Source organism: Mobula hypostoma, chromosome 21 (genome assembly GCF_963921235.1).
Source record: "Mobula hypostoma chromosome 21, sMobHyp1.1, whole genome shotgun sequence".
NCBI lineage: Eukaryota > Metazoa > Chordata > Chondrichthyes > Myliobatiformes > Myliobatidae > Mobula > Mobula hypostoma.
Window position 1 is genome coordinate 38,359,677 of NC_086117.1, and position 26,127 is coordinate 38,385,803.

General features: G+C 40.9%; 1 long non-coding RNA gene across 1 annotated transcript in view; it reads right to left on the reverse strand.

Moving 5' to 3' along the window:
* Positions 1–4,645: 4,645 nt before the first annotated feature.
* LOC134359659 (uncharacterized) overlaps positions 4,646–26,127 on the reverse strand; it is a 41,754-nt gene continuing 20,272 nt past the window's right edge. Inside the window, exons 2-3 of the long non-coding RNA XR_010021165.1 lie at positions 13,227–13,390; positions 4,646–4,971 (exon numbers count right to left, since the gene is read on the reverse strand). This is a non-coding gene — a long non-coding RNA (uncharacterized LOC134359659). The remainder of the gene's footprint in view (positions 4,972–13,226; positions 13,391–26,127) is intronic.

A 26,127-nucleotide genomic window follows, 5' to 3' on the forward strand; every position in this document is an offset into this window, starting at 1 on the left:
AATAGGATAGGAGAGGACAGAAGCACATGGAAGAAGGGAAAGGGGGAGGAGCACCAGAGGGAGGTGATAGGAAGTTATGAAGAGAAGGTGTGAGAGGGAAACAAGAAAGGGAATGGTGAAGGAAAGGAGGGGAACACTTACCAGAAGTTCAAGTAAATAATGTTCATACCTTCATGTTGGAGGCTACCAGATGGAATATATGGTGTTTTTCCTCCAACCTGAATGTGGCCTCATCCTGGCAGTAGAGGAGGCCATGGACTGACATATCGGAATGTGTATGGGAAGTAGAATGGGTGGCCATTGGGAAATCCCCTTTTTTTGTGGAGGACAGAGCGAAAGTTCTCGACAAAGCAGGATCTCAATCTATGTTGGGTCTCATCGATATTCAGGAGGCCACACCAGAGCACACTTCACCTACAATTCAATTGGGGCCATCTACTGTATCCCTCACTACAATTTAGAGCCTTTAACTATCTTTCCAGGTGAGGTGACACTTCAGCTACAGGTCTCTTGGGGTCATTTACTGTACCTGGTGCACCTGATGTGGCCTCCTGTATATCGGTGAGACCCGATGTAGATTGAGAGACCATTTTGTCAAACACTTCCACTTCGTCCACCAGAAAAAACTGGATTCCCCTTCTCCAGCCTTTTATCTCTTTCACCAATCAACTTCCCAGCTCTTTACTTCAACCCTCCCTCCTCCTGGTTTCACCTATCACCTGCCACCTTGTATTTCTTCCTCACACCCCCTCCACCTTCAATTTTGACTCGATCCCCATTCCTTTCCAGTCTTGATGAAGGGTCTTCGCCCAAAACATCAACTGTTTACTCTTTTTCATAGATGCTGCATGACCTGCTGAGTTCCTCCAGTATTTTGTCTGCGTTATTGCAAGATAAACTCAGGTTACCACCAGCTAGCTGAAAGAGAAAAAAGGTAAGCTTTTCAAGTATTTTACAGGATGAGCAGGTGAATTAAAATACGAATGTCCTCAACAATAAACTATCACAAATAGACAAGAGGTGATGAAGGTTGGTGCATCATATTCACAGAAAATACAATTTTATTACCATTTGAAAATTACAGGCTCATGGCTGGTCTATGTCAGAAAGTTCTTGTTGAAACCAGCTCAGGAATCTTGAGGTTCGCAAGATTTGGCACAAAAGTAGCCCACCTTTGAATAACTAACTTGATGCCTTATTAACTGGAAAGAATCAGAAATCAGACTCAAATTAAATTTTTGCCTGCCTGGCTGATATATTTATTCATATACACTGCAGCAAACAAAAATCAAAACTTCGGGCTGTAACACACAAGATGCTGGGAGAATTCAGCAGGTCAGGCAGAATCTGAAAGTCTCAGAATCGGAATCAGCTTTAACATCACCGGCATATTGCCTTTGTGGCAGAAGCACCATGCAATACATAACAATAGAGAAAAACTGTGAATTATTGTAAATATATTTATAATAGTTAAATTAAATAAGTAGTGCAAAAAAGTGATCAGGTAAAGTTCATGGCTTCAATGTACGTTCAGTTACCTGATGGCAGAGGGGAAGAAGCTGTTCCTGAAACCTTGAGTGTGTGCCTCCTCCCTGATGGCAGCAATGAGAAGAGGGCATGTCCTGGATGATCGGGGTCCTTAATAATGGATGCTGCCTTTTTGGGGCATCACTCCTTGAAGATGTCCTGTATGCTACCAAGGCTAGTGCCCATGCTGGAGCTGACTGAGTTCACAACTTTCTGCAGCTTCTTTCGACCCTATGCAGTAGCCCAACCCCACCCCACATTCCAGTCTCTTGACCTGAAGTGCTGACTGTCTACGTCCCTCCAAAAATCCTGCCTGACCCACAGAGTTATTCCAACAACTTGTGTGTTTCTCTAAATTCCAGCATCAGCAGTTTATTCATCTCGATCCAAATTTAGCTGTCCAACCTATGAAGGAAACTAATTTCTTCGTATCACTTATTTCCTAGTTCTTTTTCACCTTTTTAAACACATTGCCATTCAGTTCAATTTATATATAATTTCTGGAAATATTGTAATGTTCTCACAATCTCTACATCTATCATCTCCTAATTAGTCACTAACTCCATCATCCTATCAGCTGCTTGCCGTATCACATTCTGCCAATATATTTCCTCATCTCAAAAATTGCAAGCTTTCATTTTGCATTTCTTTGGGAATTGATTCTTGGATGAAGTACCAAATGAGACCTTTGTTCAAGATTGTTTAATGTCATTTCCTGTAGAGAAATGCAAAGGAGAATAAAATAATTGTTACTCCAGGTCCAATGAAGCACAAAAAAACATGAACAATAAAAAAACCAATAATAATTAAAAACAATAAATATAAATATATAAGATAGCTTATAACGCATAGTTTGTTTGTATGTCCACATTAGGTGATTGACAGTTGCCTGTTCAGATAATAGATGGAAGGCACCCAACACAATTTCACCTTAACACATATTGTTCTTCAGAAGAGCCAGTGAAGGCACAATAGCCATTTTCCTTGCTGTATATGATCTGCATAAACTGGATGTCAAATTACAAACAGTGAGTCTATTTCAAGAAGTACATAATAGCCAGTAAAGCAATTTACAAAGACTATATAAGGAAAGTTTTGAAATAAAACCAAGCCATTCTATTTTTCAAAGTATCCCTTTCCATGGGAAGCAGAGGTTATAATTCACGCACAAAAAATTGCAGTAAAAGTTACTGATGTTTGGAGTTATATTAGCTGCCCATCTTTGCATCAGTGAGCAGCTTGTGTTACAGATGGATTGTTCACTGGGATCTCATTTTATTTTCACTTTCCTCCTAATTGTATTCTGAAAACATCCTTCAATATACTCATCAGCTGCTGGAAAATATCTTGTTGAAGTAAAATCAGGATTTGATTTCCTTCACACTTGAATGTGTATTTGTTCTTTTGCATTACTTGAGTACTATTCTTGGCATTCAGTATTACAGTTGTAGATGTATCAGGCAGATTGCTTTGGGGCTTCTCCAGGCAGTTTCCCCAGTTTAATTATTATGATTTACAATTTTAACATGTTTTTTTTTGCCTGAACTTTTCATTTAGCTCAGGAATAGATATTCCCCTATCTATGTCCCTAAACTATAGCTGACTTTATCCATTTATCAGACTCATTGTGGAATATTTTTTGCTCAAATAATAAAGGCAATCATGACAGACATCATCACTAATACAAAAAGAGTGGTCAATGCTGATAATCTGGTTTGATTTGCTTCTGAACCATTCATTAATCTGATACAGCCTAGGCTAGATAGGTGATAAACATTACTGGCACAAGGCCAAATAGAAAATAATCTTAGTATTGACTCTAGTGGGTGCAACACTAAACTGAAAAGTTACACCAATTTCAGAGATAATTAGCAATAAGCAAATTGTCAAAAATGGCATGGTGTGCTGAGAGTGTAAAGGAATACTTTTATGAGGGCATGATTACGGTAATGCTTGGGACCGAATGGAAAGTTACCTTTGTTCTATAGGTAATCATACTCGATTCTGAGCGAGTTGCTGAGAATTAATCTGACTGAATGATTCGATGAGGTAACAGTAAAGAAGGAGGAAATAAAGTCAACGTCATCTACATGGGTTTTCAGAAGGCATTTGATAAAGTCCTATACAGAACAATGTTCAGCAAAACTGATGATCATGGAATTAAATGTGGTAAATTGGCTTTAAGGCAGAAAGCGCAGTGGTAATTGTTAATTCTCTGGACTAAGAATGGTATATAGTGAGGATTAATTATTGTGCTCGGTCCTGTTGAGTAGAGGGGTCCTGGTCTAGTAGGAGGTATGCGAGAGACCTAATGTTTCACCACTGTGAGTTTGAGGTCAATGTGTCAAAGCACAACAGCACTACTCTTGTCAATAGGTGTGATAATAACATCAGGATTGGTGTGAGGATGAGCCATTTCTGCCATTAAGTGTTCTAATACTGGCAGCTGACTGATTACTTAGAAGATTGCTCAGGTGAGAACTATTCACAAAACAAAATAGAACCAGTTCAATCCAACTCATTGTCGCTTGGTGTCTATTCCCAATCATCAGTTAAATCATAGACTCTATGACATAGAGCAGAGACTTCCAACCTGCAGGGGTCCATGGCATAAAACAGTTGGGAATCCCTGACATAGAAGGTATCTCAATGAATGATATCAGGTGAAGTTTACTTCCCAGTAACTTGCTGACCATTTGCCAGTTTAGGTTATGTTGGGACCACTTGGTACCAGATTTCATTATAGTTTTGGTCCAAGATGAATTCTAGAGCTGGAGTAAATATGACTACCTTTTACACTAAGGTGGAGTTTGCCCGAGTGTGGCCGCTAAGGTGTCCTGGTAGTACAAAGGTCAGTGAGTGTTTGGCCACTCATTGCAAGATGTTTATGTTTCTGAAGGAGAATCATTCTAGCCTCACAATATCACCACAAGAATTCCTTAAGAGGAACCGGACCTGGAAATATAGGATCAGAATCAAAATCAGAATCAGGTTTAATATCACTGGCATATGTTGTGAAATGTGTTGTTTTGCAGTGGCAGTACATTGCAATACATTAAATTAAATAAGTAGTTCAAAAAGAGAGAATAAAAAATAAGTAGTGTACCTGGGTTTATTGTCAATTGAAGGTGAAGGGGAAGAAGCTGTTCCCAGAATGTGTGTATCTTTAGGCTCCTGTACCTTCTCCCTGATGGTAGCAATGAGAAGAGGGTGTATCCTAGGTGATGGGGGTCCTTAATGATGAATGCCTGTTACTTACTGCCTGTTATTCCACTGACATTTAGGACAGCAATGAAAATCCTTCATCTCTGGTGGTGTTCAGCGCTCCCTTCATCATGTCAGTAGCTTCCTCTTCATTTTCGCTGCTGTCAGTCATGCAAGCCCTGTGTGGAGACTCAGGAATACTGTCGCACTCGGACGTGGAAGGATTCTTCATTGTTGTTTCTGTAACAGTTATGTTTGACTTGTCAGGGTTGTTAGCATTGAGCTGGACTCCTAAACCCAGAGGATTGGTGAACCACTCTTAGTCTGCCCTCTACCCTTTGACCTGTTTGGCACAGTTGACCCTACCACGAGCCAAAGCATAAGACACTGACACCAGCCAACATAGCTCTCTGGACCATTGGGGCACACAAGCCTCCAAACCATGACAAGGTTGTGGTCCTCTTGGAGGAGTTTCATTATCATCAGACTTAAATTATGAATTCCATATCCAATAGCATTATAGAATAGAAAATACTACAGACGCTGGGTTCTGAAGCAAAAAATAAACTGCTGGAGAAAAATCAGCATTTGTGGTGGGAAACGGAAAGTCAACATTTCAGGCCATGACCTTGCCTCAGAATGGAGAGTGTGGAGGGAAGGCAGTCAGTATAAAATGCTGAGAGGGAAGGCTGACACAGCAGCTGCTAGGTGATAGATGGAACAAGGTGATATCGGGGGTTGATGGACAAAGTTAAGAGATAAGAGAATGTTGGGTGAGAGGTGAAAACATACAAGATAAAAGCAAATAAAACAATGGGCAGATGGAGCCAGGAAGGGAAGGAGAGGGTAGAGATAGAGGCTGGAAGGGGAAATGTACAACTAGATAAGGGAGGAATGATTGGCAGATAGAACTGGATGGGGAGGATAGGATAGGAAGGGTAAGTCAGAGAGAAGAAACACAATGAATTCACCTGAAGTATTTATGGATGTCTTCATCCTCTTGCTATGGCAGTCTGAGGTACCCATCTACCTTGAAGCAGGCTTCAATCATAATGGTGCTCAAGAAGAACATGATAACCAAACAACTTACTGTACATCCACTGTAATGAATACTCTGAGAGGTTGATCATGTCAACTCCTGACTGAGGAGTGGACTTGGATCCACTCCAATTTGCCTACCATCACAACAGGTCAACAGCAGATGCCATTTCATTACCTCTTCACTCAGCATTGGAACATCAGGACAATGAAGGTCCATATACCTGGAAGCTCTTCATTAACTACAGCTGAGAATTAAACACCATCATCTCCTCGAAACTCAACACTGAGCTCCAAGATATGGACTTCAATACCTCCCCATGCAACTAGATCCTTGATTTCCTCACTTGCGGACTCCATTTAGTATGGATTGACAACAACATCTCCTTCATACTCACCATTAGCACATGTGCACAACAATACTGTGTACTTATCTTCCTGCTCTGCCCTCTTTATAACTATGATTGCGTGGCTAAGTACAGCTACAATTCCATACTCAGGTTTGCTGACAACACCACTGTTGGCCGAATCAAAGGTGGTGATGGATTGACCTACAAGAGGTAGATTGAAAACCTGGTTGAGTGGTGCCACAAGAACCACCTCTCAATGAATGCCACTAAAAACAGAGAGCTGATTACTGGCTACAGAAGGAAGAAGCTGAAGACCCATGAGTCAGTCTTCATAGGGTTTTGAAGATGGAGAGCATCAATAGCTTTAAATTCCTTGATGTTAACAAATCACATGATCTATCCTGAGACCAGCATGTAAATGCCATCACAATGAAGGCATGACTTTCTTAGAGGTTTCTGTAGATTCGGCATGTCACCAAAGACTTGACAAACTTCCTAACTGGTTATATAATGGCCTGGTTAGGAAACACCAATGCCCAGTATTGGAAAAGGCTACAGAAAGCAGTCGATGCAGCCCAGTCCATCACTGGCAAGGACTTCCCTACTACTGAGTACATTTACACAAGGCTCTGCCATAAGAAAACAGTATCCATCATCAAGGAAACTCACCATCCAGGGCATGCCCTCTTACTGCTACTATGATTGGGCCGGAGGTACAGAAGCCTTAACTCCAACACCACCAGGTTCAGGAACAGTTTTCATCCTACAGCCATCAAGCTTCCGAACTGGCTTGGATAACTTCAGCCACTACAACTCTGAGCTGATTATATGACATACAGAGTTAAGAGTCTTTCAAGTTATGTTCTCACTATGTTTTTTTATTTAATTTATTTGTCTTCTTTTGCACATTGGTTGTCGGTCTTTACTGATACATGGTTTTTCATAGGTTCTATCATATTTCTTTATTATTCTTGTAAATGCCTGCAAGAAAACAGTAACATATACACCTACTTCAATGGTAAATTTAGTTTGAACTTTGAACTTAAAAAGTGGCTAACCAACGCCTTCTCAATGGTGATAAGGGATGAACTAAAGTTTCCAGCATTCACACCTATCTTTTATGCCAAAAGTAAGTAAATGGAATAAATACTACAGAGCGTTGCCATGGGCTTGAAGCAGCTACATGCCACTGTGCAATGTGCCGTGAATGTGTAAGCAAAACTTAAAAGAAATACTTTGATGGGAGAAATTCAGTATGCAAATAATACACAAATGATTTCAGACCGGTCAGATCAAAAGGATGCCTTGGCCTTTGGAGTTCACCATTTGGAGTTGGTCATTAACTCCACTATGTACAGATTGTAAGGAGAGAATGGTCATTAATATTTCCTTCGATTGGCTATGTAAAGAACGATGACTGCCTCCCTGCTGTTCATTCACTCTTTTGATTTTAGTGTAGCTATATACTGCATACTAGAAAAATGGAACAGATCCTTGCATCTCTGAGGTGGGATAACAATGCCTCGGCAGACCATTAAAATCTGCTGCTGCAGTTTAAGGAGGTTAACTTGCAATGCAAAAGGATGAAACACAGTCTGGAACTGAGTTCCCAAATTTGCTCAGTGACTCCAGAAACGATGGTGCAGATTTCCAGCCTCTCCTCATCTGTCCATTACAAGTATCAATACAGCAAACCTTCTCCAAACTGCATTTCTAAACCATGGGGTCAGAGTGATTAAGCATAGAGGGAGACTGTCTGTTCATTGTGTGTGTTCCAGCTCTGTGAAATAGATACTAAATAGTCCCAGTCCTTTCTTCTTTCCCAAAGCCCAAAGATTTCTCTCTTCATGTATTTACTCAAACCATGCCATTTTTTCTTGAATATCTTTAAAAGATTAACTTAATCTCCCAGTCTATCTCATCAAGGCCCTTGGGCCTTATTTTCTGTCTGCACTGTACTATCTCTGTAATTGTAGCACTATAACCTGCATTCTAATCTTTTCTCTTCTATATCAATGCACTTCCTCCAAGAGGACCACAATCTGTTGTGTTTTAAAGGCTTGTGTGCCTCAATGACCCAGAGAGCTATTTTGGCTGGGGTCAGGCCTTGAGCATTTGCCTTTTGCTAGGGTCACCCATGCCAAACAGGTCAAAGGGTAGAGTCCAGACTAGGAGTGGTGCACTGATCCTCCAGGTTCGGGGGTTCTGCTCCGGGCTAACAACCCTGACTGGTCAAACAAAACTGTTACAGAAAACAGTAATGAAGAATTCTTCTAGATCTGTGGGTGATTGTATTCCTGAGTCTTCACCCGGAAGTTGTATGGCAGACAGTGGTGAAAACAAGACCAAAACTGTTTTTGGAATGTGTAAACCATGTACAACAATGGCAAGCTAGCACAAGTAATGACAGAAATGCGCCAATACAACCTCCATATACTGGGCATCAGTGAAAGCAGATGGACACGGTCAAGCAGACTAAAAACAACAACTGGTGAAACAATTATATACTCAGGAAGAGAAGATGGGCAGCATCATGATGGTGTGCTGTCATTTTGAAGAAAGGCATTGAGAAGTGCTTGTTGGAGTGGAAGCCAATTAACAGTAGGCTGATGAGGATCAGACTGAAAGGAAGCAGGTGAACATGACTATGATCCAGTGCTATGCTCCAACTAACGATGGTGACATTTGAAGAAAAGGACATCTTCTACGAACAGTTGCGATCTGAGGTAGAGTTAATACCACGTCATGGCATAATCATCGTCATGGGAGATCTAAATGCCAAAGTGAGAAATATCAATCACACTTCACTAGCATTGTGGGTTACACATGGATGTGTAATAGTGAATAATATTGGTGAAAGACTGGTGGAATTCTGTGCCATGAACAATCTGATCATAGAAGGGACCCTCTTTCGACACTGTGAATTCCACAAACTGAAATGGTGCTCATCCAATGGAAATGACAAGAACCAGATAGACCATATAATGATCAATGATATGTGGTGACGATCCTTGCAGGATGTAAAGGTGAAGAGAGGAGCAGATAAAGGAACTGATCACCGCCTTGCTGCACCAGTGATGAAACTCAAGCTGAGAAGCACCAGGACCAGAACACACGTACAAAGGCAATTTGACATTGAGAAGCTCAAGGATACCAGCATGAGATCTGCCTTCATCACTCAGCTCAAGAATAGATCTCAGGACTTGCGAAAACTTGACGAGGATGTGTTAGTAGACAGAATCGACACAACGTGGAAATGGATTGCCTCAGTCTTCAAGGAGAGCAATGAGGCTTTTCTGCGATACAGAGCTGGAAAGAAGAACAAAGAATGGATACAGCAGGAGACACATACATCCTTTGAAGAAAGATGGAACATTAAGAAGAAAGTGCTAGATGCAAAGTCAACATAACCAAAGGTGAAACTTAGCCTACTTTGAAGTTAACAAGAAAGTGAAGAGACTAGAAAGTAAGGATAAAAGTCGACATTGAAGACCTTTCTGTGCAGGCTGAAGAAGCAGCCAATCTGAAGTGATCAGGGAAATATATACAAGATTTTTAAATTAGTATATGGGAAGTTTCAGGCCAGATCCAATGGTCCTGTAAGAGATAAGAATAGTCTGCTTCTGACAACTGAAAAAGAGCAAGAAGCACAATTGACAGAGTATTTCAAAGAATTACTGAATAGACCACCACCAGATGAAGAACCTGACATACAAGAGGCAGAAGTGGAAGTTGACTTCAACACAGATTCACCAAAGAAAGAAGAGATTGTTGTTGCAATTCAAAAAAAAGCAAAGCTCCAGGAAATGACAATTTAAACACCAAACTGTTCAAAGCTGAACCAAAAGTACAGCAGCCACCTTGCAACCAATGTTTATTATAATCTGGGAACAGGAATAAGTCCCAAGAACAGGACAAAAGGGGTTATTATTTGGATCCCCAAGAAAGGAGTAATAATGATTGCAACAACTGGTGTGGCATCACACTTTTTGCCAGTGCCGTGCAGGATTCTTGCCAAACTCATTGACCAATGGATTATAGACACTATCAATGTGTGCTTGAGGAAGGAGCAAGCTGGTTTCAAGAAGAACAAAGGCTATATTGACCAGATCTTCACATTGTGTGACATCATCGAACAGTGAACAGATAGGCCATACTGCTTTGAAAAATTGGATACAGGCCAGAATGTGGCAGTGGTGTCCAATCCCAGAGCATATCACTGTGGCGGGGCCCAGGTCCGAGTGCAGGGGACAACCCAGTATTTGGACAATTTAAACACCAGCTCAGATAGACTGAAAAAGCAGGCTGTTGGGACCAGGGGCAAGAATTGAGCCATTTCTGCTCACTGTTCTGTGACATTTGCTCTACTCTCCAGGCCGCCCATCTTAGCTCTGTACTCCCTTCAAAATTACTGGGTTCACTGGTAATATGGCATAACATCTAAAAGGAGTAATTTAAAAATATGTCATATAGTAATATCAAATAGTCCAGGAAATCCTCTATTTCCTCACCACCAAAGCAATTTGCATACCCAATTATTGGAGCTTTACAGTAGATCAAACTTACTTTTAAGTCAAATAGTCAGAGAGTTATACAGCATAAAAACAGGCCCTTCCACCAAACTCAACCGTGCTGACCAAAGTGCCTTCCAGAGCATGTCCTATTTCTGTCCATATCCCTCTGAACTTTTCCTATCCATGAACCTGTCTCAACGACTCATAAACTAGTTAATTGTATCACCACTTCCTCAGGCAACTCATACCATATACGCACCACCATCTGTGTGAAAATCTTTTTCATTAGGCCCTCTTTAAATTTCCACCCCCACCACTCACCATAAATCTATGTTCTCTATTTTTAGACTCTCCTACCCTGGAGGAAAGACTGTAACTATTCACCTTACCTATGCTCCTCGTGATTTTGCAAACTTAATAAGGTAAGTCCTCAACCTCCTTGGTTTCATGCCTATCCAGTCTCGCCTCATAACTCAAGCCCTCCAGTCATGTCAACATCCTTGTGAATATTTCTGCACCCTCCCTAGCTTAATTACATCCTCCTTATAACATGTCGATCAGAACGGCACACAACTTTCCAGTTGCAGCCACGACAACATCCTAACCAGGTGTAACATGACATCCACATCTTGTAATCAAAGCCCCGCCTGATGAAAACAAGTATGTTCCAGGCCATCCTCACCACTTTGTCTACACGAGTCACTTCTTGCGGTGAATTGTGTACTCCTCCCCCTAGGTCTCTCTGTTCTACCTCATTAACTAGGACCATCTCATTTACTGTGCAAGTCTGTCCTTGCTTAGCATCCCAAAGTACACTTGGTCAGACCCAAGGAATTTCACATTTTTATGTGCCTTAAGGCTGCGAACACCTCATCTTTTGTAAGACTGATATGTCTCAGGATATCACATTCTTTTTCCTTGAATTCATCAACTTTGATAAGTTTCATCAAGGTAAATATAGATGAGAAGTATTCATTTAAGAATACTTGTTGTTTTTCCCTGGTTCCATCCATAGATGACAACACTAGTCCTTAAAGGGACTTATTCTTTCCAGAGTTACCCTTTTGTTTTTAACAAACTTGTAGAACATACTTCAACTTGTCTACCAAGGACATCTCATGTCCGTTTTTACCCTCCTGATTTTTTTTTTCTGAAGTCTGCTCCTACATCTATTAAGCTCCTCATGTACATTGCTTAATCTTTGCTTGTATCAGTGTAAGAATTAGAATAAAGTTTATTATCACTGACATATGTGGGGGAATTTGTTGTTTTGCACCAGCAGTACAGTGCAAGACATACGAAGTACAATAGATTACAATAAATAAAGAGAACAAAAGAGGAATAGCCAGGTCGTGTCCATAGACCATTCAGAAGTCTATTGGTGGAGGAGAAGGTTGTTCCTAAAATGTTGAGTGTAGGTACTTTCTCCCTGATGCTAGCAATGAGAAAAGAGCATGTTCCATAATGGGTCCTTAATGAGGAACAACCTTTTGATGATGTCGGTAGTTGGAAGGGCTGTGCCATGATGGAGCTGGCTGAACCTTTGCAACTTCATTTGATCCTGCACAATGGAGCCTTTATACCAGGCAGTGATGAAATTAGTCAGAATGCTCTCCAATATGCTTTACATTGGTGGAAATTTTCTACCTGTCATACTCAAACCTGTCATATGCCTCCTTCTCCCTGACCAAAGCCTCAACATCCCTTGTCAGCCAGGGTGCCCTAATCCTGCCAGCCATCCTCTCCAACAGGATCATGGTGAGCCTGAGTTCTCCTTATTTCAGTTTTGAAAACCTCTCACTCGCGAATCACCCTCTTACTTGTGTTGGGAACTGGCTTAGACTTGACGGGCTAAATGATCTCCTTCTGTCATCAGAGAATGTTAGACATATGAGGATGACAGAAGAAAGTAGAAAGTGAGTTCTGATGTCTACTGCTCTTGAAGAGATAATGCGAACTGCACCAAACTGTGAATAGTGGGATGAGTTAGTAATTTCTACAGCCCCGCAAGGGGTGGGGGGGGGGGTGCAGACTGGTTGGTTACTCCATTATCTGCCATCTAGCTGGGTCACCATTGTTAGTGGGAAAACTGACTCTGGATTAGCACCAAAAGACCATCTCTGGACCCAGTTGATGAGAGGTGATTTGACAGAGGGATATATGATTATGGGAGGCTTGGCAAGAGTGGACAGCCATTGCTTTTTATCCAGGGTGGTAGAAGGGCATTCGTTTAAGGTGAGCAGAGAAAGTTTAAGGGAAATGTCAAAGGTAGGTATTTTACAGAGAGCGATGGGTGTCTGGAACACACTGCTGGGAGTGATGGAAAGGCTGATACAATAGGGAGATTTGGTTCTGTCAAAGGGAAGTGTTAAATTGTTTGTGGAGTATGTTTATATAGGTTGGCACAACTTCATGGGCTGAAGGTCTTTTGTGCTGTACTGTTCTCTGTTTCTTGCTCTATTTGGAAGGGGAATAGACTCAGCAGTAGATGTTCCTTCTATCCCCTGACCTCACTGTTTCACACTGGACTTGCCAGTAATTCCCAGATCCCTAAAAATGAATAATTCAAATCAAATGAGAGATCTTTACTTACCTGTTGATTTTTCAGTTGTGGTACCACTCAAATGTTCCAAGTTTCCACTACTGAGCTCCACTCAATGTTAAGTATTCAACTAAGAGTTCATCCTGTCAGCATAATCAGCTACTGCCCAAGGAAACAGATCAAGGTCTTGGCAGTGTAGGTGAGTTGTGGGCATCCTGAGTCACAAAATGCACATTCAGTCTTTAGAGAATGTTACTTATTAAAATAACATCAGCTTGAAAGCTACCCAGCCATTCACTCTGACTCATCTCATCTTCTCTCTAATCATTATTAATCAGGACCAAACATAATCAAGTGCAACTCATCCCTTCACTTGCTGTGTTAACAAATAAAGAAACACACACACTCTAAGAAATTCAGACAGGTTTTTCTGTTTGCATTATGTCACATGCAACCTCGTTTAATTTGAATTCCAATCTGAAATGTTAACTCTGTTTCTCTTTCCACAGATGCTGCTTAACCTGCCGTATGTTTCCAGTATTTTCTGTTTCTATTTGAGATTTATAGCACCTGCATTTTTTTCTGCTTCACATTTTCATTTGTTACAGTTTCAACTGTTCTCTGCTTGCTGACATGAATTTGAACATTGCACATGCCAGAATTCAGATGCACCTATTGACTGATCTGAACTCTTCCTTTTTGTTAAATAATAATGCTCACTCTCTCTCTCTCTCTCGTGGGTGGTGACAGATGGTGGATAAGTACCTCATGAATACTAATGTATTTTTTTCTGGGTGGCTGATTCAATATTTTAAAAATACATGCAGCAGCTCCATTCATACCTTCATGTTAGATGTCAAACCTTACCCAGAGAATTATTTACCAATGACAGCTGGCTCCCACGCACTTTCAGTGATGCCTTTATCACTCAGTTGTAGACTTTATGAAATTATTTGCTGATGAATTAGGTTTAGCAAATACCCAATTTATTTTTAAAAATTGATTTCAATGACATGAAATGTTTTTCTCCCCCTCTATATGAGCTAAAACTATAATCCTCAGCATTTCATGAGGTGGCCTGCATCAAACTTCAAGAAAGTTTGCTGCCAATTGTTTTAAAAGAATTTCAAAGTGAGTTTCACAGCATTGTGATGTCTTATCTCGGTCATCAAGAAGAAAGCATAGCTCATGGCTTTTGGTCAAAGCAGCCATCATATGAAGTAAATTTGAACAATACAAGGCAAAAAGTGAGCACTTTCATCAAAGCCTGTCTCTGTACACTTCTGGAATTAGAATCCCTGAATTTGCTTTGGTCATCAGAGAAAGAGTCTGCTTCATTATGCAAATAGGTGACAAAGGACCATGTTTGGGGTTTTATTCAAAGGATAAAAAAAGTATTCACATTTTAGTGTGGCTGCATGTCACTGTACTCGCAGTATAGAGAGTTTTAACACTTCAGATTGGACATTCAAATATAAAGGTCTGTCACACCTTCTGAAACTGAGCGGCTATGAAACTGATAAGCATCATGCAGCAAAAGAGACCCAAAAAAAACTTGGATGTCAGTGAAGATGAAGCATCAAAACACAGAGGGGACATCGAAAAAAATGTATTGGAATATGTAACAGAAATGGGTATAACAGGTTAGACCATGGAGCAGATTCTATTTTAGTCGAGCAGCTTAACCCCTGATTGCTGGCTTGTAGTTTACATCATGGAATATTACAGTATTTTTAGTCCAGTTTACTTTCAAATCTAACCCCTAGGATAGGACTACCACAGAGGAACAAAGAGCATGACTGCTTTTCCCTTCTCAAAAGACCTAATCTCGGCATCTGACTGCATCCAAAAGGCAATTTGCATCTATAAATTGATAACAGACGACCCCAGAAAAATTACCTCCAAAAGAATCAGGAGTTGATGTGTTAATCCTTTCTAAATCTCTACTCAGCATTTTAGTAACAGATTTTTCAGACAATGAGATGACATTTTATTAATGCTACAACATACCTTTTTATTTTAAAGATGTTCCACAATAACTTTTCACTGAAATTGGTAAGTTTCAAGTGTGCTCAGAGACTAGCACCCTGATGAGTGGATGGGGAACATAGGAACAAGCAAATACCACCAGGTGATCCAGATGCTAAATCATTGGGATGGCTGAATCATTCAACAACAGATTACTGGAGTTTTACTCTATTATTGGGGTGTATGGGGTGTCCAGGGATCGGAAGAACCCCTGGTGAAGGGGCTTGGTGCATCTATTCTGAGGCAGCTCACTCACCTTTGGTCCCCACCAGACACTCAGTTCTCACCTGTAGCTCCAATAGCTGTTTGTTTGTGACAGGGGCCACACCCCAGTACATCGCTTTGACAGGCAGGCTAAACCAGGTGAGGGTAGCTGACAGCCTCTTATCCTGATGAGTTAGGGACATGCCTGTAGAAATCGGCTCCGGCAGACTGAGCAGATGAAACCTACAGTGAGATCCAATGGCCAAAAAGGTGAAACTGCAATGCTCCATGGAGAGCATAAGTCATGACAAGGCACAGAAGATGTCATGGTCATCCACTGCAACCAAAGAAGACCCAGTTTGTGACGCTTGCTTGTACCACTGGACTTGGACTTCTAAGGGCAAGAGAGAGAGGAACTGCCCCAGTACAATGATATTTTCACTTTACAAACTTTCCTGCACAAGTTTCCTGTCATTGTTGGACATGACAGACGACCACTACTGTATTATGAAAAGCTTTTTATTTCCAAAGAATTATTTTGCTGGATCAGAGCATAAATTTGAACGCTGATGCAACGCGCTGTAAGGTTTCACTGCTAATGTAATGGCTTCTTTGTAATGTTCACTGCTGAGGTAATGATTTCTCTGTAGCAGCAATGTTTGGGTTATTGCTGGAGAAAACGGGATGCATGTTAGCCAATAAGAGATTGTTGCTGTGTCTTGTGAGTCTGGAAAAATGTTTTCTCGCAGTCTTTTGTCGAGGAGAGATGAAGAAGGAAGATGCGTGTGGAGGAAGCTGGTAGACCACTAGACGGTGTGGACTGGGATCTGAGGGTCTGAAGGTCGGCGACGTGAGCTCCAAAGTGACTTTGACTTGACTTGGGCCCCTTTTTTATTTTCATTACTAATCCTATATTCATATTAAGCTTCATAAAGTTCAATCATTTAATTGCACATGGTGTACTGTCTGATATTTTGCATTGTGGGTTTGTAACTGGGGGTACATTACACAGCATCCACACAAACATGATCATCCAGTTTGGTGGGGCCGAAGGCTGATTCCTCTAGACAAACATGAGCTAGGCAAACCTGAGGGTCACAGATGGAATTCCGAACAAAGTTTGCATGCAATTTATTCGGAGACATTGATGGTGAGGCTGTTTTGAAAGTTGCTTACAGTTTTACCTATGTAGGGTAATGTAATTGGTGAAAATGTATATAATTCACAACCACCAAAATGGAGTTGGGGTTTCACTTTAAGATGCTCGTCTGACATGATGATGTAATTATGGAAAGGGTTTTCAGTGTGCTTTGAGTTCAGTTTTTTGGTGTTCAATAAATGAGTTGCTATGGCTTTTCTGAAACTTAAAACGCCTCCACTATTTTATTTGCGAAAACATTCACTTGATTCACAAGTGGTTCTTGATTAATGCATCATGCAGACAGTGTGCTACACACCCATGCCTTGCCATCACCTAACTCTGCTTACACCCACGTCCAAATCCAGTAACATTTAGTTCCTAGTTGGAAATTGTTACCTAGAGGTGATAAAGTAGCAATGTTCTGTAAATGTAGGTTTCTATCTCGGAGAAACTACTGAAATGTTATAATTTTCTTTTACCTCTCAGGCTTTAGTCTGCATAACTTTTCTGAAGGACTTCCATGTAATGGCATATGGCAGATGACATCAGATTCAGCCTACTTCCAAAGATCAACACCTACAACTCATCCTCTTAATACCTAGAGAACAATTTGTCTCTTCCACCTCCTAAATGTCCTTTTCCACTTCAATTATTCACCAAAAAAAACTCTGTATTGAGTTTGACCATGAAATGTAATCAATTAAATGATTGTTGAATTGCTTGATATATGTTAATTATATAAGAACAATCAGCTTAACCTCTTTCTCACACAAATAACACAAAGACTCGCTACGCTGCTACAGCTGTATGTCACTATGCATTTAACTAAGCTTTTGTCAGAACTGGAAAAGAGAGGAAACCAATTACTCAGATCAAAGGATATATCTCTAGTTGGCTGAGACCAGAATACCAGAAAGGCAGGGATACTGAGAGAATGGAATTGAGTCTTTACAGGAGGCAGGATGGGAGGAAGCATTTTCAAGATGGATGTGGGATAACAAAATGTTTGTCGCGGGAAAAGGCTTTATAGTAGAGATTGTCAAATGCAAAACTCTTTCAGATTTTATAGTCACAGATTCATAAGGTAATACAGCATAGGAACAGGCTCCTCAGATCTCTTTACCCATGCCAACTCTGGTGCCCTCCTAGCTAGTCCCATTTACCCATGTTTGACCCATATCTCCCTAAAGCGAACGTCTTTTGAATGTAGTTATTGTACCTGCTTCAGCATCTTCCTCTGACAGCTCATTCCATATTCAGACCATCTGCATCATGAAGAAGTTGGCCTTAAGATGTCCTTCGAAATCTTTCCCTTTCACCTCAAATCTATGCTGTCTAGTTTCCCTGGCAAAAAAAGGTTATGCTCCAACTGATCTTAAATACATCCATAAGATCACCCCTCAATCTTCTATCTTTCAAAGTATAAAATGCCAGCCTACCCAACCTCTCCCTATAACTCAGGCCCCTGAGCCCAGGCAGCATCCTTGTAAGCATCCTCTGCACTTTTTCCAGTTTAATTATGTCTTTCCTATAACAGGGCAACCAAAACTGTACATAATACTCAAAGCACAGTCTCACCAATATCTCAAGCAACTGCAGTATAATGTCATAACACCTATACTCAGTGCCCAGACTGATCAAGGTCAGCATACTAAGTGCCTTCTTCACCATCCGGTAAAGCAGTGTTGCTACTTCAATATTTTTAAGGGTAGCAGAAACTCACCATACAGTATAAAAGGAGACCATTCCTGCCCATCAGATCAATGCTGGCTCACAATCATCACTAACTTTCAAGTCAAGTCAAGTCAAATCACTTTTTATTGTCATGTCAACCATAACTACTGGTACAGAACGTAGTAAAAATGAGACAACCTTTTCCAGGACCATGGTGCTACATAAAACAATACAAAACTACACTGAACTACATAAGAAAAAACACAAAAACTACACTTGACTACAGACCTATCCAGGACTGCATAAAGTGCACAAAACAGTGCAGGCACTACAATAAATAATAATAAATAATAAACAAGACAGTAGGCACAGTAGAGGGCAGTAGGTTGGTGTCAAGCCAGGCTCTGGGTATTGAGGAATCTGATGGCTTGGGGGAAGAAATTGTTACATAGTCTGGTCCTGAGAGCCCGAATGCTTCGGTGCCTTTTTCCAGATGGCAGGAGGGAGAAGAGTTTGTATGAGGGGTGTGTGGGGTCCTTCATAATGCTGTTTGCTTTGCGGATGCAGCGTGTGGTGTAAATGTCTGTGATGGCGGGAAGAGAGACCCCGATGATCTTCTCAGCTGACCTCACTATCTGCTGCAGGGCCTTGCGATCCGAGATGGTACAATTTCCGATCCAGGCCGTGATGCAGCTGCTCAGGGTGTCTCAATACAACCTTTGTAGAATGTGGTGAGGATGGGGGGTGGGAGGTGGACTTTTCTCAGCTTTCGCAGAAAGTAGAGACGCTGCTGGGCTTACTTTACTATGGAGCTGGTGTTGAGGGACCAGGTGAAACTCTCCGCCAGGTGAACACCAAGAAATTTGGTGCTCTTAACGATCTCTACGGAGAAGTTGTCAATGTTCAGCGGAGAGTAATCGCTCCGTGTCCTCCTGAAGTCAACAACCATCTCTTTTGTTTTCTTGATACATATCCTTCCCATGATCCCCTCAGCTCCTGCCAGATTCACCACTCACCCTCTTCACAGGCCAGCTAACCCACCAATTAGCACGTCTTTGGGATATGGGAGGAAACAGGAGCAGCTCCAGGAAGCTCAGGTGGTCACAGAGAGAACATGCAAACCCCACACAGACAGTAGCTGAGAGCAGATTGTACCTGGGTTTCCAGAGCCTTGTGGTGGCAACTCTAATAGCTACACCTCAGGATCGCTGTACTTGGCACTGTAATTAAACAAATTATTTCACATCAGAATCAGTTTTATTATCTCCATTTAATATTACATAAAATTTGTTCTTCTGTGGTGGCAAAACAGTGCAAAGACATGGTGGTTGTCTGTCGTATCTAATGGTGACAGGAAACCTGTGCAGGTGAGTCTTCAAAGTGAAGAAGCCATTGCAATGGGGCAGTTCCAAGCTCTTGAACTCAGATGTCTGGGTACAGGTAGTCATCACATCTGGAGTCCTCCTTGGTTGCAGTGGATGAAAACGACATTTTCTGTGTCCTTGCATGCCCTTCGCTCTCCACGGAGCATTGCAGTATCGCCTTCATTAGCATTAGATCTCACTGTAGATCACATCCACCCAGTTAACTGGAGCTGGTTTTGCAGGCTAGGACAGGCATGTCCCTAACTCATCAGGTATGGGGCCTGCCGGCTACCCTCACCTGGTTTAGCCCACATGTCAATGTGATATACTGGCATGTGCCTGCAGTGAGCTACTTGAAGCTACAAGTGAGAGCTGAGTATCCGGTGGGGACCAAAGGTGAGTGAGTTTCCCTAAACTGGACACAACAAGTGCCTTCACCAGAGATGCTGCCCCTCTCTGGACACCCCATACAATCTTTAAAGACATAAAATTATCATAAATTACAAAATAAATAATGCAAAAAATGGAACAATGAGGTACTGTTCATGAGTTATAGATCATTCAGAAATCTGATGACGGATGGGAAAAATGAATCATTCAATGTGGGTTTTTATGCTCTTGTACCTCCTCCGTGATGATGGTAATGAGAAGAGGTTATGTTCTGGATGGTGGGGATCCTTGATGATGAATGAAACTTCTTCAGGCACCACCTGTTGAAGATATCCTCAATGGTGAGGAGGGCTATCCTCCATTATTTGCCTTCCACCAGGCCCTCCCTTTCCTGTTTCCCTCCACTCCATCTTCCCCTCACCTCCATACACCTCCCTGTGGTTGCCCACCGCACCTCCCTCCCATTATTCCATGCCCCATCTTTCTCTCCTATTGGATTCTATCATCTTCAGCCTTAGAAAACTTCCACCTATCACCTCTCAGCTTCTGACACCATTCCTCCCTCTCCAATCTGCCAATCATCCTTTCATCTGGATCCACCTATCATATGCCAGCTATTGCTCTAGCCCTCCATCCAACTTTACATACTATTACCTTCTCTCTATATTTCAGTCGAGACAAAAGGTCTCAACATGAAAAATCAATTAAAGATGCCAAGGATTATCAATGATAGAACTTGCCAATCCGAATTAATCGTTAACAAAAGCCAACCAGTATATCAGTGAATATATTGATTGTGGTCATTCTCATTATCACACAATTGTCTACAGTACAAGAGATTTTGATATGGTTGATGTGGAGAGAATTTTTCCTCTTGTGTTGTTGAGGAGACAGTCTCATTCTGATGTAATCTACTATATGCTATAGGTGGAAGTCCCTCAGAAGCAAATTAAATCTGATACAGCCAAATGCCTAAGGAGGGAAAAGGAGATGTTAACATTTCAGGAACCTTAATGAATCTTTAAACTTCCCTTCCCTGGAATGCAGTGGAGACACAGCCAGTGAGGTCCTTAGACTTCTCAATATTAAGGAAATAGAGGGATATTTGAAATGTTTAGGAAAATGGTGCTGAAATAGAAAGAAAATCAACAAAAAAAATCTATGGATTCTGAAAATCTGAAATAAAATAGAAAATGTGGAAATGTTCAGTAGGTCAGGCTACATCTGAGGGAATAGCAAAAGCAGAATGATCTTATTGAATGTCAGACTAGGCTTAAAGGACAAAATGGCTTCATCCTTGTAATTGTTGATCACCTTTTTAGTTAGTGATTCTTACATATCAGATTTTTGTGTGTGAGAGTGGGGTTGTGGTTTGCCGTTTGATGTACTTGTTGCTGCTTCTCCCTGTGAACCATCTGTTAGTTTTTGTGCGAGGGAGGGGTCGGGCAGTTTGGGGTTTGCAAGTTTTTGTTTCTTTTTTCTCTTTCGGGGGGTGTTCTTTCAACTATTTCTACTTTTTTTCTGTATTTTATGGTTATCTGGAAACGACAAATTTCAGAGCTGTATTTTACATACAATCTTTGATAATAAAATGAACCTTTGAAACTTCAAATGCTTTCAAATAAATCATTAAATTCGGTTGTTATAGTCACATGCCCAGAGGAAGATGGGGTTCATCAGCCATGGTTGGCAGCTCATCAAGGAGAAGGAAGACTCTGATCTCAAACCTCTGCTTCCTTGCGGCTATAACCACTTACAGTATGAGGAAGGCTTTGGGAGTAAACCCCAAGAGAAAATCCAGAGCTGGAGTCCCTAAGGCAGTCCTACATTGAGTTGAATGCTGACTGGCCACTCCCGTGATGCTTCTTGTACCAAACCTTACCGGACTCTGCTGTTCCTTTGGGTTCATCAGATGTGAGGAGAGGGGGAGCTTGTTACGTGGGCCACAGCTTGCTCTCCATATCATACTGTCCAGGCTTGCGTACTCAAACAGCTAGGACACAATATCCATAGTCAACTCTGACCATCGGAGGCCCTCACAGAAGTGAACTTAATTTTGATTGCCATCCATAAAAGTAATGTCATTAGGTCAGTAAAGGGCAAAAACTAACAGATTGCAGAATAATGTGTTGCATTTACAGAGAGAGTACAGTGCAGGCAGATGATAAGGATCAAAGCCATAATGAGGTAGATTATAATGTTAAGAGTCGATCCTATTGTAATTCAATAGTTTTATAACAGCAAGATTAGGGTTAGAGTTGGCAGGATTGAAGCTGTCCTTCAGCCCGGTAGCACATGCTTTCAGGCTTTCGTATCTGCTGCCTGATGGGAGGGGGGAGAGGAGAGAATGTTCAAGGCAGGTATGGTCTTTGATTATGTCGATTATACTGAGGCAGCAAGAAGTGCAGACAGTATACACTTCGCAAGCTTTGAGAGGATCTAAGCGAAGCATCATGGCAACCCAAAGATGGGCCTGACATGTGATATGCTCTACCAGTGAAATCAGATCTTCTCACCAGAACCCAGAGAAATAGGTGGTGGGAGAAGACCCAGGAAGGTCAGAGAGATTCATCTCAATAACGTTAATAGAAGTGGCCAAGCGTATAATACTAGCAATTGCAAAATGCATCAGGATATTTACCTAACATTAACTTATATTCAGAAAAGCACCTGTGATGATCAAAGAAATATGCAGACTCTGCTTTTGCATCCCACTCTAGTACCAAGGCACACATAGTTGAAGTTATCTATGCTTTGCAGATTTAAGCACTGAACTCACCCATGGCAAGTGATAGTGTCTATTATTCACTTCTCATTTACTGATTAGAAATGCAATTAGCCAGATCTTGATTCCCAATTAGCCACATGTAGCTAGTGACTAATGTATTGGATGGTACTGCTGTTGCCTGCAGTTTGTTGCTGAGAGGTCAATAATGTAAATGAAGACCCTTAACACTTCATTTTAGTTGCTCAGGTCTCACAAATGAGACATTAATAACTAGGAGTTTTAATTAAAAGCAGTAATCACTTTCTATCCCCAGCCAATTCTTTTGGAGTGTAGGTGGACAATAGATTGCTGAAGGGGTTGAAACCATGGCAACCATTGCATTCAGATCTGTATTTGGTGAAGAATGTAACCTGAGTTCAGAGCAAAGGCTAAACTGAATCCAATGCATCTTAGTAATGGAGAAGTTTGAAAATAAACTGATTCTCTACCCTCTGCCCTTGAATGTCTAGTGAAAGTGTGCAGAATACTTTGTTGCAGAATACATTTGCTCAGAATATAGTAATGTATTGCTAACTCAAACTGAAAAGATTAAATAAAAGATGCTTCAAGCCAGGAAAATTGCTGAAACCCGAATTGCACCCAACTCTTTTCCTCAACAGTGGTGACCGGGGACTTCGAGATTGTCATAAAAACTTCTGTTTACTCGTATCTTTCTGAGAAGGAAGTCTGCTGATCTTACTTTTCTGTATCAGTTCAAATACAAGTACAGTACACCTCATCCAAAATTCCGAAATCCAAAACGTTTTGAGTGCTGACATAACATTACAGAAGTAAAATTCCACAGGATGATGGGAAGGTTCACAGGCAATGCTCAAGTCTCTGCACACAATAGACTGTTCTGAAAAGTGACCTCACATGTGTAATGGATAAAAATAAATGAAAAATAGAAAAACACTGCATAAAGCGGAAAAGTGAAAATCTCAGTGTATTGAAAGAGTGGATTCATTAGTGTCATACTGAACATATGCTGCTTAATTGTATGCTGATCATGAAACAAACAAAAATCTATCATGACAAACTAATTTGAAGTTAATTGTGAATATTTAGTAGGCTAGCTGCAAAATGTTAAGAAAAGGCTCAGCATTACATTTTTACAACGTCTGCTGATCACAGAGCAGCAGAGAAATCTATTGATGGGTTTGCCAAGATCGTTGCTGATGAAAATCTAACATCAGCACAAATATGCAATGCTAATTGTTTTTATTTCTTACATAAACCCTAAAACATAAAGTAAAATACAAATACATTTAACTGTAACCATTTAATCAACAATATCATCATAGGTGGAGAATAAGTCTGCCGTTGCTTGTGGTTCAACAGCTGAATTCGATGTTGCTGTGTTGTTTTTGTTACCCTGCACTCATTATATTTTCATTATAAAAATGATATGCAATATTTTTTTACTGTTACGTACATATGTGTGATGAACAAGTGTAAGACAGAGACTACTTTCTGGTAGCAAATAAATTCAGAGTGGGAAATGATGATGATCCCAAGCAATCTCATTATATATTCCAAAATCTGAAAAAATCTGAAATCGGAAATACGTCCAACCCCAAGCATTTTAGATAAGGAGAACTTAACCTGTACATTTAGGCATGCACTGCCAACTCTGGTGTGTCTGTCCTGCTGGAGGGACAGTAAATGTTTGCTTGGTCAGTGATCTCCACATCCATGTACATACACATTAAAAAAAGAGAATTCCAGAGTCACTAAGACTTCCTTATCTTCTAATTTGTCATTGCATTAAGCTGTAATAATACACTGAATTTTTAAAAATATAAAAAAAGATTTTTTTTTTAGGGAAACTGCCATGTATGAGCTACTTTCATGAATTTCACAATGATGTAACGGAAGGGGACCAGTAGTACCATGAAGGATGCAACCCACTCATAATTTTTTATGTTTCTATAAGATCTCCATTTTCGCTGGAATCAACCTATTGAACCTCCTTTGCAACACCTCCGAAGCCAGTATATCTTTCCTCAAATAAAGAAATCAGAACTGCACACAGTACTCCAGGTGCAGCTTTACCAGTACCCTGTACAGTTGCAGCATAACCTCCGTGTTCTTAAATTCAATTCCTCTAGCAATGAAGGCCAACATTCCATTTGCCTTTTTGATAGCCTGCTGCACCTGAAAACCAACCTTTCGCAATTCATGCACAAGCATTCCCAAGTCCTTCTGCACAGCAGCATGCTGTAATCTTTTACCATTTAAATAATTTGATCTTTCATTTTCCCTTCCAAAGTGGATGACCTTGCATTTACCAACCTTGTACTTCATCTACCAGACCCTTCCCACTCACTTAACCCATCTATATCTCTCTGAGACTCTCCATATCCTCTGCACAATTTGCTGTTCTGCTCAATTTAGTGTCATCAGCAAACTTCGATCAGAATCAGAATCAGAATCAGGTTTATTATCACTGGCATGTGATGTGAAATTTGTGAACTTCGCAGCAGCAGTTCAATGCAATACATAATCCAGCAGGCAAAAAAATAATAATAATCAATAAACAACTAAATCAATTATGTATATTGAATAGATTTTTTAAAAAGTGCAAAAACGGAAATACTGCATATTAAAAAAAAGTGAGGGAGTGTCCAAAGATTCAATGTCTATTAAGGAATCAGATGGCAGAAGGGAAAAAGCTGTTCCTGAATCGCTGAGTGTGTGCCTCTAGGCTTCTGTACCTCCTTCCTGATGGTAACAGTGAGAAAAGGGCATGCCCTGGGTGCTAGAGGTCCTTAATAATGGTACTGCCTTTCTGAGACACCACTCCCTAAAGATGTCCTGGGTACTTTGTAGGTTAGTACCCAAGATGGAGCTGACTAGGTTTATAACTTTCTGCGGCTTCTTTCGGTACTGTGCAGTAGCCCCTCCATACCAGACAGTGATGCAGCCTGTCAGAATGCTCTCCACGGTACAACTATAGAAGTTTTTAAGTGTATTTGTTGACACACCAAATCTCTTCAAACTCTTAATAAACTATAGCCACTGTCTTGCCTTCTTTATAACTACATCGAGATGTTGGGATCAGGTTAGCTCCTCAGAGATCTTGACACCCCAGGAACTTGAAGCTGCTCATTCTCTCCACTTCTGATCTCTCTATGAGGATTGGTATGCCTTACCCTTCCTGAAGTCCACAATCAGTTCTTTTGTCTTACTGATGCTGAGTGCCAGGTTGTTGCTGCGGCGCCACTCCACTAGTTGGCATATCTCACTTCTATATGCCGTCTCGTCACTACCTGAGATTCTACCAACAATGGTTGTATGGTAGATAACACTACACTCGGTCCCTTCTTCTAGATCGTTAATTGTTACTGTTCCAACTCATGAACAGTTGCTGGCCCAGCACTG